Source organism: Macrotis lagotis, chromosome X, assembly GCF_037893015.1.
Source record: "Macrotis lagotis isolate mMagLag1 chromosome X, bilby.v1.9.chrom.fasta, whole genome shotgun sequence".
Classification (NCBI taxonomy): Eukaryota; Metazoa; Chordata; class Mammalia; order Peramelemorphia; family Peramelidae; genus Macrotis; species Macrotis lagotis.
In genome coordinates this window covers 133,388,086-133,403,932 of record NC_133666.1, presented here as the reverse complement: position 1 = coordinate 133,403,932, position 15,847 = coordinate 133,388,086, and the positions used below count along the sequence as shown (strand labels likewise).

Sequence of the window (15,847 nt, the reverse complement as noted above, 5' to 3'; positions counted from 1 at the left end):
TTGTGCAGTCCTGCTATATTTAAGTAACAGTCTTCATCAGCTGCTATGGATGAAAATTCATTCTCTGGGAGCCAATTTCTTCAGATTCCTCTAGGCTGGTCCTGAGGTGTCTTGGCACAGAGCACACCTCCCTTTGTTTGTAGTGCCAGGCCTTTCCAGCATTGCCCTACTGGGCAGAGTCTGCCTCCCACTGGCAGAGTCCTCAAGAAACCAAGGCCATGTTCAGCATTCTGTTCAAGAAACATTTATGAAGTGTCTACTGTGTGCCAGACATTAAGCTAAGGGCTAGGGGCACAAATGAAACATCAAAATAGAATTTTACTGGAGGAACATTGTGTTCCTTATAGGAATCCAAAGATACATTTGAATTCCTTATAGTCTGATTAGGGAGTTAAGACTTAGACACAATTAAAGAATAAAATATTATCAAAAAAAATGCCAAACTGGTGGTAATACAGGCAATTAGAGATTCAGGTCAGCAAGTATTTCTGAGGTATCTGCTAGGCAACAGATGCTGTGCTAAGCACTGGGTGTAGAATGAAGGGCAAGAAACAGAACCCAACCTCAAGGACCTCACAGTCTAATGGGGGTGAGGAGGGAGAAAGATACAACATGCAAACAGCAATTGACAGGCTGTATTCTGGATCAGTTGGAGATAATCACTGAGGGAAGACATGAGCATTTGGGGGGACTGGGAAAGGAGTCTTAAAAAGGTAGGATTTCACTTGAAATTGAGGAAGCCAGAAGATAAAAAGAAAGAAAATTTGAGACATGGGGATGGGGGGGTCAGTATATTACATTGGGCTGAATGTATGTCACAGATTTTCCCCCAATTTAGCACACATTAAAGCAGAGTGTGGTCCATGATGGGTACTAAAGACATTGCAGGAGATGAAATCAAGATGGTAGAGCAAATAGTTATTCTCCTAAGCTCTCTCCCCAAACCCCTCCAAATATCTTTAAATAATAAAGCTAAATAAATTCTAAAGTTGCAGAACTCATAGAAAGATGAAATAAAATAATTTTCCAGCCCAAGACAACTTGGTCAGTAAGAAAACTGTGTTATAGCAGGGTGAGAGAGGAGTGCAGTCCAGCACAGGCTATGCCAGTGCAGACCCAACCCCATCAAACCAGGAGCAGATCTTAGGGCTATGGAATCATTGGTAGCAATGGTGCTTTCCAGACCTCTTGGCTCACAGTCAGTAAGGGATAGGACAAGTTAGAAGGAAATTTTCAGGGGTCCCTTTGCTGGAACTAGGGGCAGAACTCTTGTATTACCTATATTTGGATCTGTGTCACAGTCCTAGGTCTTAGTGTGTGAGAAGAAGCACTGGTACAACAGATCTTGCCACCACAGGTGAGTTGGGATACTGATCACAGTTCCAGAGTTGAAAAGAGTGCATATAGATACTTACAAATTAGGGCACAGTGCAGGGGAGTAGTAAACACACCTCTCACTAGATCATAATATTTTAGAAGAGCCAAAAACTTAGAAGTCTCCAGAATTACCTCTGAAAATAGCTGCACAAAAAATCTGAAGCTTAGGATAGTACCACTTCCACTTAAGAAGTTGAGTTCCTCTTTAGCCTAGAGTTAAAAGTCAAGAAATAAACTTGAAAATGAACAAACAACAGAGAAAATATTCTGACTGTAGAGTTACTATGGTGACAAGGAGACTAAAACTGTTGATAGAAGAACTCAAAAAGAATTTTAAAAATCAATTAAGAGAGGTAGAAGAAAATTGAGGAGAAATAAGAGTGATGCAAGAAAATCATGAAAAAAAAGAGATGTTAGCTTGGTAAAGGAAAAAGCAAAAAAAAGAGCTACCTGAAGAAAATAGTCCTTTAAACAACAGAATATGTCAAATGGTATAAAAGGGGGACAAAAATACAACAAAGAGAAGGATTCCTTGAAAAGCAGGACTAAAGAGGTACAAAAATTCATAGAACTCCTTAGAAAATAGAATTAACCAACTGGAAAAGGAGGTACAAAAGCTCACTTAAGAAAATAATTTCTTAAGAGTTAGAACTGGGCAAGTGAATTGATGAGACAACTATGTAGCACATAATGGTTAGAGTACTAGCCCTGGAGTCAAGAGGATCTGATTCAAATATGACCTCAAGCACTTGACTACCTGTGTGACCCTAGACAATTCACTTAGTCCTGATTGGCTCTCCAAAAAAGAAAATAAAAACTAACCTGAAGAATAGATCTAGGAGAGATAATTTAAGAATTATTAAACTACCTGAAAGTCATGATCAAAAAAAGAGTCTAGACATCATCTTTAAAGAAATTGTCAAGGAAAATTGCCTTGATATTCTAGAACTAGAGGGTAAAATAGAAATTGAAAAAAAAAATCTATATTGTCTTCTGAAAGTTGTCCCAAAATGAAAACTCCCAGGAATATTATAGCCAAATTCCAGACAACCTAGATCAAGGAGAAAATACTGCAAGCAGTCTAAAAGAAATAATTCAGATATTGTGGAGCCGAAGTCAGGATAGCACAAGATTGAGCAGTTTCTACATGAAAGAATCAGAGGTCTTGGAATGTGATGTTTTAGAGGGCAAAAGAAGTTAGAATTGTAATCAAGGATAGCTTACCCAGAAAATCTGAATATAATCCTTCAGGTGAACAAATGGACATTCAATGAAATAACATCATCATTCCTGATGAAAAGACCAGATTGAATAGAAAGTTTGATTTTCAAATACAAGTTGCAAAAGAAGCATAAAAAGGTAAACAGGAAAGTTAAAACCATAAGGTTAAACTGTTTATATTCCTATGTAGGAAAATTATATTTTATAACTCCTAGAAACTTTCTCATTATTAGGGCAGTTAGAAGGAGCATACATAAGAAGCAAAGGTGTGAGTTGAATTGATAGTATGATTATCTATAAAAATAAGGGACAAGAAAGAAGAATGTACCTGGGATAAGGGGAAATGGGGGAAGTAACATGGGATAAGTTATCTGACATAGAAGAAACCTGAAAGAGATTTTTCAGTGAAAAAAGAAATGGGGGAAAGCAGAGAGGAGAACCCATAACCTTACTTTCATTGGAATTGGCTCAAAGAGAGAATAATATTCACTTAGTTGGGTGTAGAAATCTATCTTATCATTCAGGAATCTAGGAGGGGGGGGAATAAGAAAAGGGTGAAGAGCTGATAGAAGGGAGGGCATTTGGAGGAGGTAAAAGTCAGAAGCAAAATACTTTTGAAAAGGAGCAGGATAATAGAGAGAGAGAGAGAAACGGAGAAAATTGGATTGAGGGAAATATATAGTTAGCAATCATTGCTGTGAAAAAATTTTATTCAGTGGATTTCTCTCCTTAAGACTTTCTCAAACATATAGAAAACTCAGTCAAATTTATAGAAATGAGTCATTTCTTTTTAAAATTTATTTATTTATTTAAGGTAGTGGGGTTAAGTGACTTGCCCAAGGTCACACAGCTGGACAATTGTTAAGTGTCTGAGGCCAGATTTGAACTCAAGTACTCCTGACTCTAGGGCTGGTGCTTTATCCACTGTGCCACCTAGCTGCCCCAAGAACCATTTATTAATTGATTGATCATCAAAAGATATGAAATCGGTTTTCAGACAAAATTATCAAAGATAGCTATATGAAAAAAATGCTCTAAATCACTATTGGTGAGAGAAATGAAAATTAAAAGAATTCTGAACTACTGCCTCCCACCTGTAAGATTGTCTATTATGACAGAAAAAATGACAAATGTTGTAGGGGAAGCAGGAAAATGAAAATACTAACTGAATGCAGATCAGATACTTTTTCTCTAATTTATTGTTCTTGTTTGTTTCTTTTTGTCTAAATTTTCTTTCACAGAATGACTTAACATAGAGATGTGTTTTACATGACCACATATGTATAGCCTATTACTTGCCTTCTAAATGAGCAGATGGGGGTGGGGAGGGAAGAATTTGGAATTCATAATTTGAAAAAAAAAGGTTAAAATTGTTTTTATATGCAATTGGGAAAAATAAAAAAGAAACATTGCAGCAAAAAATAGTTCATAGGTTTTCCTGGGTCAATAAAAGTTCATCCTGTGCCCAAAGACAAGAAATGTTGTTGCATGAGGTATTAGGCATCTCTGCTATCCATTCATCATGGCACCCCAGTCTGAGAATTAGAAGACATCAACTTGTCTGAACCACCAGTGTAAAAGAATTCCAGGGCAGCTAGGTGGCATAGTGGATAGAGCACCGGCCCTGGAATCAGGAGGACCTGCGTTCAAACCCAGCTTCAGACACTTAATAATTGCCTAGTCGTGTGACCTTGGGCAAGTCACTCAACCCCATAGGTTTTTTAAAAAAAAGAATTCATTTTATATCATATCTACCTGTCAGTTGTTTTTTTTGTTTGTTTGTTTTAGGTTTTTTGTAAGGCAAATGGGGTTAAGTGGCTTGCCCAAGGCCACACAGCTAGGTAATTATTAAGTGTCTGAGACCGGATTTGAACCCAGGTACTCCTGACTCCAGGGCCGGTGCTCTATCCACTATGCCACCTAGCCACCCCAAGTGGGTCAGTTTTAAACTTTGTTGAAAACCTTACAGTAAAAGAAAACTCACTACCTCCCAGGAAAGTGCATGGAACTTTTTCTCATTCTTAGGTGACTTTTCCTTATATTAAGCTGAAATGTACCTTTTTACAATTTGCACCAGTTCTAATTCTCCCTTCTGGTGCTAATAGTCTGAGTCTGATGTCTCAAATGAATGACATCCCCTACACCCCCACCATCTTGTCTCTCTAGCAATTTTTAGCTAAGTGTACTTAGTAGGTGATTAATAAATGTTTCTGGAAATGAATCAAAATTTATGACAGATTTGGTGGCAGTGAGCATTGCATGACTGAGGGATCACATCCATGACATGAAAGGCAGTATGGTAGGGTGGAGAGGGGACTAGCCTTGAAGTTAGGAAATCTTGGGCTTGAATTCCTGCTGCTGCTAAAGAAAACCATCAGAGTTTTGATTCACTTTATCCTTCTACAAACCTTAGTAGTCAGTAGGATGTTCTGTACTTATTAATATTCCCAGTAGTAAGGGGCTTTGGTTCCTTCCACCAGAGTTCTTTTTCTTTTGACACTTTCCTTAGCTGCTGTTCTACAGAAGCATCATTTGGGGGGGGGGGGTTGTCTGGTGTCATTTTGATTATTTTTTTTTAATTGAAGCTGCTCTGGAAGCAGTCTCCATGGACAACTGTGGCCTGATCTGGGTCATACTCAAGGATATTAAAGAGCATTAGCTCTAGACTGAGAGGAAAATGAAGGAAAGTTTGAGACCATCAACAATTCACATTGAAAGCAGAAATAATAAAACTGATATCAGTTGGTGTGGGAATTTTCATCTAATCCAGAGAATGCCAAGGAGATAACTTTTTTTATGTACTTCCTCTCCCCTTCACATTGCACAGTTTCTGCTAAGTTCAATTAGAGATCACACAGGTTGATAATTATAGATCAGAGAGGTTCACAATAGAATTGTGAAGTGAATGTGTTGACTTTGGTTCCATCCCACTTCTCTTGTCAACAACCATTTTTTCCCCTCTGGCCTTTCCCACCTCTAATGTGCCTATCTTTCTCACTGTCTAATGAATTTAGACAAATGTAATGGATAATTAACGTGTTTCTTTTGATAATAGTCTGATCTGTCACCAGGATTTTTGTTATCAGAGGATACTTTTCTATGTTTCCCTTTCCCCTTCTTTTACCTTTCCAAACAAAGGCATTCCCACAAACAGGCACTATTGGTTGAACTTTGAAATTGGTCTTCCCAGTTTTAAAAGCAATTTGGAACTATACCCACCCAAATTACAAAACTCTGCATACCCTTTGAACCATCAATACCATCAGTACTATTAGACCTATATCCAAAGGAAATTAAATCAAGAAGAAAATGATTCATATATAAATACTTATATGTGTATACATTTATAGCTGCAAAGAACTGGAAATGAGCTGTCATTGGGAAAATGGCAAAAACAATTATGCATGTGAATATAATAAAATATTTATTATTATAGTATAAGAAATGATGGAGACAACGTTGGGAAGAAAATGTTGGGAAGACTTGTATAAATGGTCAGGAAAACCAGAAAAATAATTCAAATAATAATAATAACAGTTCTATTAAGACAAACAATTTATACAGTAAAGTTAATCTAAAGACAATGCTGAAAGCCATAAGAACTCTGAATCAATTCAGTGACCAGGCATGATTCCAGAAGATCCATGATGGAGTATACTTATTTCATCTCTTGACAAAGAGGTGATGTACTCAGGGTGTAAAATATGATATTTTCCTGTCTTTATCAATATGTCACCAATAGGGGATTTGTTTCGTTTAACTCTGCATGTTTGTTATTAGACTTTTCTTCTTAAATGGGGAGAGGAAGAGAAAATAGATTAGAAAATAATCCTACATTATGACCAGGTATTAATGAACTTGTGATTTTTATTGTTTGTCTCATTGTATTGTCTTTATTCGCCAATCCATTCTCATCTATATTTCCTCCTTACTGTCTAGGGGCAGCACTACCTTTCCACCTATCCACAGTGATACCCTTAATGTCATCCCTGACCCCTGAATTACACTGGTCTCACATATCTTTTCAGTTAGTTGCCAAGTCTTATTTATTTTGCTTCTTCAAAATCTTTTGAATTTGCACCCTTTTTTCTACTTACACAGTCATAACTATAGACCTTCATCACTTCTCTCTTTGACTACTTAAATACTTCCTTTATGGTCTCTTTGCCTCAAGATTTTTCTGCTTTCCAATCTATCTTTCACCTAGTTGCCAAAGTGATTTTTCCAAAAGTATGAGTCTGGCCATGTCACTTTTCCTGCTTCTAATAGATTTTTATTGACTCTAGAATAAAATAATATTTCATCTTTGTGGCACGCTTTTAACTTTTTTGTTTCATAATGTATGACTATTAGTGATGTGTTGTGTGTCTGTGTGTGTGTGTGTGTGTGTGTGTGTGTGTGTGTATCCTTTTCTGTAAGTTAGAGCCTTAGGCAGTTTCCCAGGTTCATAGCCACTATGTGTCAGAAGCAGGACTTGAAGCCAGCTCTTTGACTTGTAGGCCAGCCCTCTCCACTATGCCATACTGCCTCCAAGCAGCTTATAAATAGACATATACACACATCTAGGGTATGTGTTCAACATTTTTTTTCTTTACTGATAGGATTGCATGCTCAAAAAAGTTTAAGACCATTGCACTGCACTGTGATGATTCCCTGATATTCTCAGTATAAGCAGATACAAAGTTAGCTCTGTTTATTTGGCCAAATTGTTTGGTACATGGGTATTTTAAAACCTGGAACTTCTGGGAGCCAAGAGCGTTTGTTGATGATCTTCCAAACATCTCCAGTTTCTATCTATTTGGGGATATATTTACCTTGAAAGCGTTCATCTTATCCATTGTAGGGATGCAAGAGTCAATGCTTAATTAAGTGCTTCACTGCAGCTATTTTGGACCACGACGAGATGTCCTCTGTGGACACTGCGTTCAGTATCTAAAAGTAGATGGCCATTTGACTGGGAGACAAGCCAGCTGGCATTCAGGTTACCTTTTAAGATTCCACCCCTGTGGAAGTTGTGGCAGTAAATGAGGCCATGTCAGGAAGGTGATAGCTGCACTCCTTTTATCGCAACTGATATGAAAGGTTGCTGTTACTGTTCATATACTGCATTGGAGATGATAAATCAGACCATAGGCTTTATCGTCTTTATTGTAGCTCTGTCATCAAGGGAATCATCTACTCTGGCCTCCTTTTACCCCTAAATTCATATAAGAAATGGAAACAGGATTAAACCTGGACTCATGAAACTCTAGACCAAGCACTCCTCCCTGCATTTCCCTGCCTCAGGTAACATCCTGAGCAGATTCTGAGTTTTTTGTCTAGGAGATATTCCTGAAAGCGACATGAAAGGGTCCTGACAAGAGCTCAGTGGCTCAGCGGAGAGAGTGCTGGACCTGGAGTCAAGAAGATCCGAGTGCAGGTTAGGCCTGTGACCCTGCTCAAGTCACTGAACCTGTTTACCTCAGTTTCCTCATCTGTAAAATGGGGAAAATATCAATACCAGACTTTCTGGTTGTTTTGAGAATAAAAACAAGTATAAAGTGTTCAGCATAATGTCTGGCACATATTAAGTTCCAAATAAATGTTAGCAATCATTATTATAATCATTAGTGTTACTGTTGTTATTATGAAAGCATCCTTTGATCCTCAAAATGGAAAGACCTGCAAACTAAGTAAACTTACAAGTTCCTTCATTGTGTCCTTAGGAGATAGCCATCTATCTCTGGCAGCCAGGAGGAAATGTGCATGATTCAGATTTACCATTTGTGCTCAAAATAGGTAATTGTGTAATGAGGCTTACAGGGAAGAATACAGCTGTATTGGGCTAACCTACTTTAAAATATATTTTTAATTAAATTTTTTTCAATCAACAAAAAAAAATCTGCTATCTTTCCCTGCCAAGCAAACACTTCCCTTCCTAGCTGAGAAAGATAAACAAAACCCCTTACAAACATATACATCCAAGCAAAACAAATTGACTAACCTTCTTTTAATAAGAGATGAAGTGAGGGGGCTTCCTATCATGATATGACTTAATTTTGTTTTTCTTTTCTCTTATTCTGCTACTTAATTGAAAAGAGAAAAAAAATTAAGTTGTTTATATTATTAGTTTATTAGCCTCAGTCTAAGTCTTTTTCTACTGTTGTTTAAAATAGAATGTTTCTACTGGGGAATGTTTCAGGAGTTGATAGATACAACCCAACCAGAAGCTCCTAGCTGCACTGGATTCAGTTGTTTTGACTTTATTTTAATTTTTTGTCCAGAACAACATAAACCCACTAAGGTTAAAGTAATTTCATATTTATTTTTCACTTAATTATATGATGCTACTTACCATTGCCTCCAGGTTACCTGTGTGGTTTTTTTAGAATGCACTAGGAAAGTTTGACAGGCCTGAAGAGGAAATCATTTAACACTTAGGTACTGCTCAAAAGATTTTTAAGGGGTTGGTCTGTTTCATTTTTGTTGTTGTTGTATTCTTGAAAGCAGGATGTATTGTTTATTAACTTATTAATAAATAACTTATTATTTGTGATAGGTAATTAATGAATTCTTGTTGTATAATGGGAATTTTTCATTGATTTAGTTTTTTACTTTTTCCATTGTAAACCAGTCCATATTAGCAAATGCTTTTAAGTTATTAGCATTTCACTTGTTTTTACTATCCAGTTTTTGCTAGTTTTTTAATTTTAGTTATAGAGTAACAGCCTGTAAATATTTATTAATTACCTACTATTTGTCAGGCATTGTTTTAAGTTCTGGTGATAAAGAAAGACAAAAGACAGTCCCTGTCCTCAAAGAGTTCACAATCTAATTTTTTTTTTGGATTATGCCTCCTGCACTTTATTTTTTTATTAATTTTTATTAAAGATATTATTTGAGTTTTATAATTTCCCCACAATCTTACTTCCCTCCCCGCACCCCCCACCCCCCACCCCCACGGAAAGCAATCTATCAGTCTTTACTTTGTTTCCATGTTGTACCTTGATCCAAATTGGGTATGATGAGAGAGAAATCATATCCTTAGAGAGAAGTCTAAGAGGTAACAAGATCAGACAATAAGATATCTGTTTTTTTCTAAATTAAAGGGAATTGTCCTTGAACTTTATTCAAACTCCACAGCTCCTTAACTGGATACAGATGGCACTCTCCTTTGCAGACAGCCCCAAATTGCTCCCGATTGTTGCACTGATGAAATGAGCAAGTCCTTCAAGGTTGATCATCACTCCCATGTTGCTGTTAGGGTATATACAGTGTTTTTCTGGTTCTGCTCATCTCACTCAGCATCAGTTCATGCAAATCCTTCCAGGCTTCCTGAAATCCCATCCCTCCTCGTTTCTAATAGAACAATAGTATTCCATGACATACATATACCACAGTTTGCTAAGCCATTCCCCAATTGAAGGACATTTACTGGATTTCCAATTCTTTGCCACCACAAACAGGGCTGCTATAAATATTTTTGTACAAGTAATGTTTTTACCCTTTTTCTTCATCTCTTCAGGATATAGACCCAGTTAGTGGTATTGCTGGGTCAAAGGGTATGCACATTTTTGTTGCCCTTTGGGCATAGTTCCAAATAGCTCTCCAGAAGGGCTGGATGAGTTCACAGCTCCACCAACAGTGTAATAGTGTCCCAGATTTCCCACAACCCTTCCAACAATGATCATTATCCTTTCTGGTCTTATTGGCCAATCTGAGAGGTGTGAGGTAGTACCTCAGAGAAGCTTTAAGTTGCATTTCTCTAATAATTAATGATTTAGAGCATTTTTTTCATATGGCTATGAATTGATTTGATCCCCTCATCTGTAAATTGCCTTTGCATATCCTTTGACCATTTGTCAATTGGGGAATGTCTTTTTGTTTTAAAAATATGACTCAGTTTTCTGTATATTTTAGAAATGAGTCCTTTGTCAGAATCATTAGTTGTAAAGATTGTTTCTCAGTTTACTGCATTTCTTTTGATCTTGGTTACATTGGTTTTATCTGTGCAAAAGCTTTTTAATTTAATGTAATCAAAATCTTCTAATTGGTTTTTGGTGGTGTTCTCCAACTCTTCCTTAGTCATAAACTGCTCCCCTTTCCATAGATCTGACAGGTAAACTAGTCCTTGATCTTCTAATTTGTTTATAGTATTGTTTTTTATGTCTATGTCCTGTAACCATTTTGATCTTATCTTGTTAAAGGGTGTTAGGTGTTGGTCTAATCTAAGTTTCTTCCATACTAACTTCCAATTATCCCAGCAGTTTTTATCAAAGAGGGAGTTTTTATCACAATGGCTGGAGTCTTTGGGTTTGTCAAACAGCAGATTACTATAATCATCTCCTGCTTTTACACCTAGTCTATTACACTGGTCCACCACTCTATTTCTTAGCCAATACCAAACAGTTTTGATGACTGATGCTTTATAATATAATTTTAGATGAGGTAGGGCTAAGCCACCTTCTTTTGCACTTTTTTTTTCATTAAACTCCTGGCAATTCTTGACTTTTTATTTCTCCATATGAATTTACTTACAATTTTTCTAACTCATTAAAGTAATTTTTTGGAATTTTGATTGGTAGGGCACTAAACAGTTAGTTTAGTTTTGGTAGAATTGTCATTTTTATTATATTAGCTCTACCTATCCATGAGCAATTGATATTTGCCCAGTTATTTAAATCTGATTTAATTTGTGTGAGAAGTGTTTTATAATTGTTTTCAAAAAAGTTTTCTGAGTCTTTCTTGGCAAATAGACTCCTAGGTATTTTATATTGTCAGAGGTTACTTTGAATGGGATTTCTCTTTCTATTGCTTCCTGCTGTATCTTGCTAGACATATATAGAAAAGTTGAGGATTTTTGAGGGATTTATTTTATAACCTGCAACTTTGCTAAAATTGCTAATTGTTTCCAGTAGTTTTTTGGATGATTTCTTGGGATTCTTTAGGTAGACTAAAGAGTGAGAGTTTTGTCTCTTCCTTCCCAATTCTAATTCCTTTAGTTTCTTTTTCTTCTCTTATTGCTGAGGCTAACATTTCTAATACAATATTGAATAGTAGTGGTGATAATGGACACCCTTGTTTCACCCCTGATCTTACTGGGAATGCCTCTAGCCTCTCCCCATTGAATATAATACTTGTTGATAGTTTCAGATAGATACTGCTTATTATTCTAAGGAACAATCCATTTATTCCTATGTTCTCTAGTGTTTTTTAGTAGGAATTGGTGCTGTGTTTTGTCAAAGATTTTTTCAGCCATCTATTGATATAATCATGTGATTTCTGATAGATTTTTGTTGATTGAGTATACTAACAGTTTTCCTAAGATTGAACCAACCCTGCATTCCTGGAATAAATCCTACTTGATCATAACGTATTATCCTGGTGATAACTTGTTGTAATCGTTTTGCTAAGATTTTATTTAAGATTTTTGCATCTATATTCATCAGGGAGATAGGTCTATAATTTTCTTTCTCTGTTTTAACACTTCCTGGTTTAGGTAACAGCACTATATTGGTTTCATAGAGAGAGTTAGTCAGAGTTCCATCTTTCCCTATTTTTCCAAAGAGTTTATATAGAATTGGAACCAATTGTTCTTTAAATGTTTGGTAGAATTCACTTGTGAATCCATCAGGCCCTGGAGATTTTGTTTTAGGGAGTTCAGTGATGGCTTGTTGAATTTCTTTTTCTGAGATACGGTTGTTTAGGTATTTAATCTCTTCCTCATTTAACCTGGGCAACTTATATTTTTGTAAATATTCATCCATTTCACTTAGATTATCAAATTTACTGGCATAGAGTTGGGCAAAATAATTTCGAATTATTACTTTAATTTCCTCCTCATTGGTGTTGAGTTCACCTTTTTCATTTATGATACTAGCAATTTGGTAGCCGAGGGGGTGGAGCCAAGATGGCAACAAGAAGGGATCCAGTCTTAGGCGCTCTCTGATAAAACTTCGAAACTAAGGACTCTAATTAAACTTTCAAGAGACAGAACCCACAGAGGGACCCTGTGAGGCAGTTTTCCTACTCAGGGTAACCTGGAAAAGAGCAGAAAGGCTCTGCTCCCCGGGGCCAGAAGGGTGGCCCACCGGAGGGGTGGTCCACCAGAGCAAAAGATCTTCAGCCTCCCAGAGGCAGACCCAGGGCACTGGGAGCCCCAGCTCACAGCAGCAGGGGAGTTTCCTGAGCTTCACCCCGGGGAGCACCAGGCCCAAAGTGGGGGAACAGCAGGGGACCTCTGCCAGAGCGAGCAGATCCTGATCGCAGGCTAGGCCCCCCAATAGAACAGCAGGGGCCCCCCACCTCAGCCCCATGGCAGAGGGGGGGAGATTATGGTCATTGAACTACCAGGAGGGAGGACAGAGCCTCACACACTGAGACCCTTGTGGGAGCGCCCCAAAACCAGGCCCAGGCTGGGAAAATGAACAAGCAGAGAAACAAGAGGAAGACCATTGAGAAATATTTTGCATATGACCCCAAGAAAGATCAAAACACTCAGTCTGAAGCTGAGGAAGCACAAGCTCCTGCATCTAAAGACTCCAAGAAAAACAGAAATTGGGCTCAGGCCATGACAGAGCTCAAAAAAGACTTTGAAAATCAAATGAAGGAGTTGGAAGAAAAACTGGGAAAAGAAAGGAGAGAGATGCAGGAAAAACATGAAAATGAAGTCAGCAACTTAGTCAAGGAAATCCAAAAAAATGCTGAAGAAAATAGCATGCTAAAAACCAGCTTAGGTCAAATGGGTAAAACAGTTCAAAAAGTTACGGAGGAGAAGAATGCTTTAAAAAGCAAAATTGGCCAGATGGAAAAAGAGATAAGAAAACTCTCTGAGAACAAATCCTTCAGACAAAGAATAGAATTCAGGGAGATTGATGAATTTACCAGAAATCAGGAATCAATACTTCAAAACCAAAAAAATGAAAAATTAGAAGAAAATGTGAAATATCTCATTGAAAAAACAACTGATATGGAAAACAGACTTAGGAAAGATAATTTAAAAATTATTGGAGTACCTGAAAATCATGATCAGGAAAAGAGCCTTGACATCATTTTCAAAGAATTACTACAGGAAAATTGCCCTGATATTCTAGAAGCAGAGGGTAAAATAGAAATGGAGAGAATCCACAGATCCCCCCGAGAAAGAGATTCCAAAAACCAACCCCTAGGAATATTATAGCCAAATTCCAGAACTCCCAAGTCAAAGAGAAAATATTACAAGCAGCCAGAAGGACACAGTTCAAATATTGTGGAGCTGCTGTCAGGATCACCCAGGACTTAGCAGCAACTACATTGGAAACTTGTAGGGCTTGGAATATAATATACCGGAAGGCAAAAGAGCTTAGAATGCAGCCAAGAATGAATTACCCAGCAAGGCTAAATGTCCTTTTCCAGGGGAAAAAGATGGACTTTCAATGAACCAGGGGAATTTCAAATGTTCCTTTTGGAATGGCCAGAGCTGAACAGAAGGTTTGATCTTCAGATACAGGCCTCAGGTGAAGCATGGAGATTGGAGGAGAGGGGGAAAATATGATGGACTTAATGATTATGAACTTCATGTATTCCTACATAGAAAAATGACACTGATAATACTCATATGAACCTTCTCAGTTAACAGAGCAGGTAGAGGGAGCTTTTATAGTTGAAGCACAGGAGAAATCTGAATTTGAAGATAAAATATGGTGGAAAAAATGGAGTCAATAGAAAAAAAGGGAAATGTCATGGGAGAAAGAAAAAGGAGAGGGGGAGAAAGAAAAAGGAGAGGGGGGGAATAGGCCAAGATCTTTCATATAATGAGATTTTTTTTATTACAATGAGCTATTGCAATGATATGGAAGGGGGGAGGCAAGGGGGAATGAGGGAACCTTTGCTCTCATCAGAGGTGGCTAGGAGAGGAAACAGCATATATACTCAATGGGGTATAGGCATCTGGAGTAAGAAGGAGAGGGGAGCAGGGGAAAGGGGTGGGGATGTGAATAAAGTCAGAGAGGATGGACCACAGTGGGAGAGTGGTCAGATATAACACATTTTCTTTTTTACTTCTTGCAAGGGGCTGGGATTGGAAGGCCTGTCCAGGACCATAGGGCCAGGTGGATTCTGGGCCTAAGGGGTGGTGTGGGGGCCCAGGGCTTTTTGGCCCCAGGACCAGGGATCTGTCTGCTGTGCCACTCAGCTACCCTACAGCAGAGTCAGAGTGAAAGGAGAGAGAAAATATAGTACATGGTAGTGGAGAAATAAGAAAGGAGGAATTTGTGATCAGCAATGGCAACGTTGGAAAAAATATGGAAGTAACTTTTGCGATGGACTTACCATAAAGAATGAGATCCACCTATGACATAGTTGTTGGTGTTGGAACAAAGACTGAAGCACATTTTTTATTATTATTATTTGGGGGGGGATGCAGGGCCAATGGGGCTGGGTGGCCTGCCTGGGGCCACATAGCGGGGTGATCTTTCAGTGTCTGAGGCCAGATTTGGACCCGGGTGCTCCTGGCTCAAGGGCCAATGCTCTTTCCACTACCCAGCCACCCCTACTATTATTACTATTTTATTTTATTTTGGGTCTTTTTTTTTCTTCTTTTTGGTTTTTGCAGGGCAGTGGGGATCAGGTGGCTTGCATGTCACATGGCTGGGTGATTGTTGGGTCTGTGTGGCTGGATGTGGGCTCAGATCCTCGTGGCTCCAGGGCTGGTGCTTCATCCATTGTGCCACCTGGCCATACCTACAATTATTACTATTATTTTTTTATTTTAATTTTTTTCCTCTCTCCTTTACTTTATCGCTCAAGCAAGTCTATATTCATGAGGGGGAGGGGGTATTTTGTTTACTCTTAAACAAGAATATTTTATTAATGTAAAAAAACATTTGTACAAAACAAGAATAAAAAAATAAAAAAAAGTATGATACTAGCAATTTGGTTTTCTTCTTGTTTTTAATCAAATTGGCCAGAGCTTTATCAATTTTATTGTTTTTTTCATAATACCAACTTTTGGTTTTATTTATTAATTCATTAGTTTTTTTGCTTTTGATTTTATTAATTTCTCCTTTAATTTTTAGAATTTCTAATTTGGTATTTAATTGGGGATTTTTGATTTGTTCTTTCTCTAATTTTTTTAGTTGCATGTTTAGTTCATTGATTTCCTCTTTCTCCAATTTATTCATGTAAGCATTTAGAGCTATAATATATCCCCCGAAAGTCACTTTGAATGAATCCCATAGGTTTTGGTATGTTGTTTCATTATTATCATTATCTATTATAAAATGGTTAATTT

The 15,847-nt window shown here is 37.6% G+C and overlaps 1 protein-coding gene across 6 annotated transcripts in view; it reads left to right on the top strand.

The window, feature by feature from the left end:
• Window positions 1–15,847, top strand: part of CHLSN (cholesin) — a 382,075-nt gene that overhangs the window by 137,454 nt on the left and 228,774 nt on the right. The gene's annotated exons all lie outside the window — the stretch shown is intronic.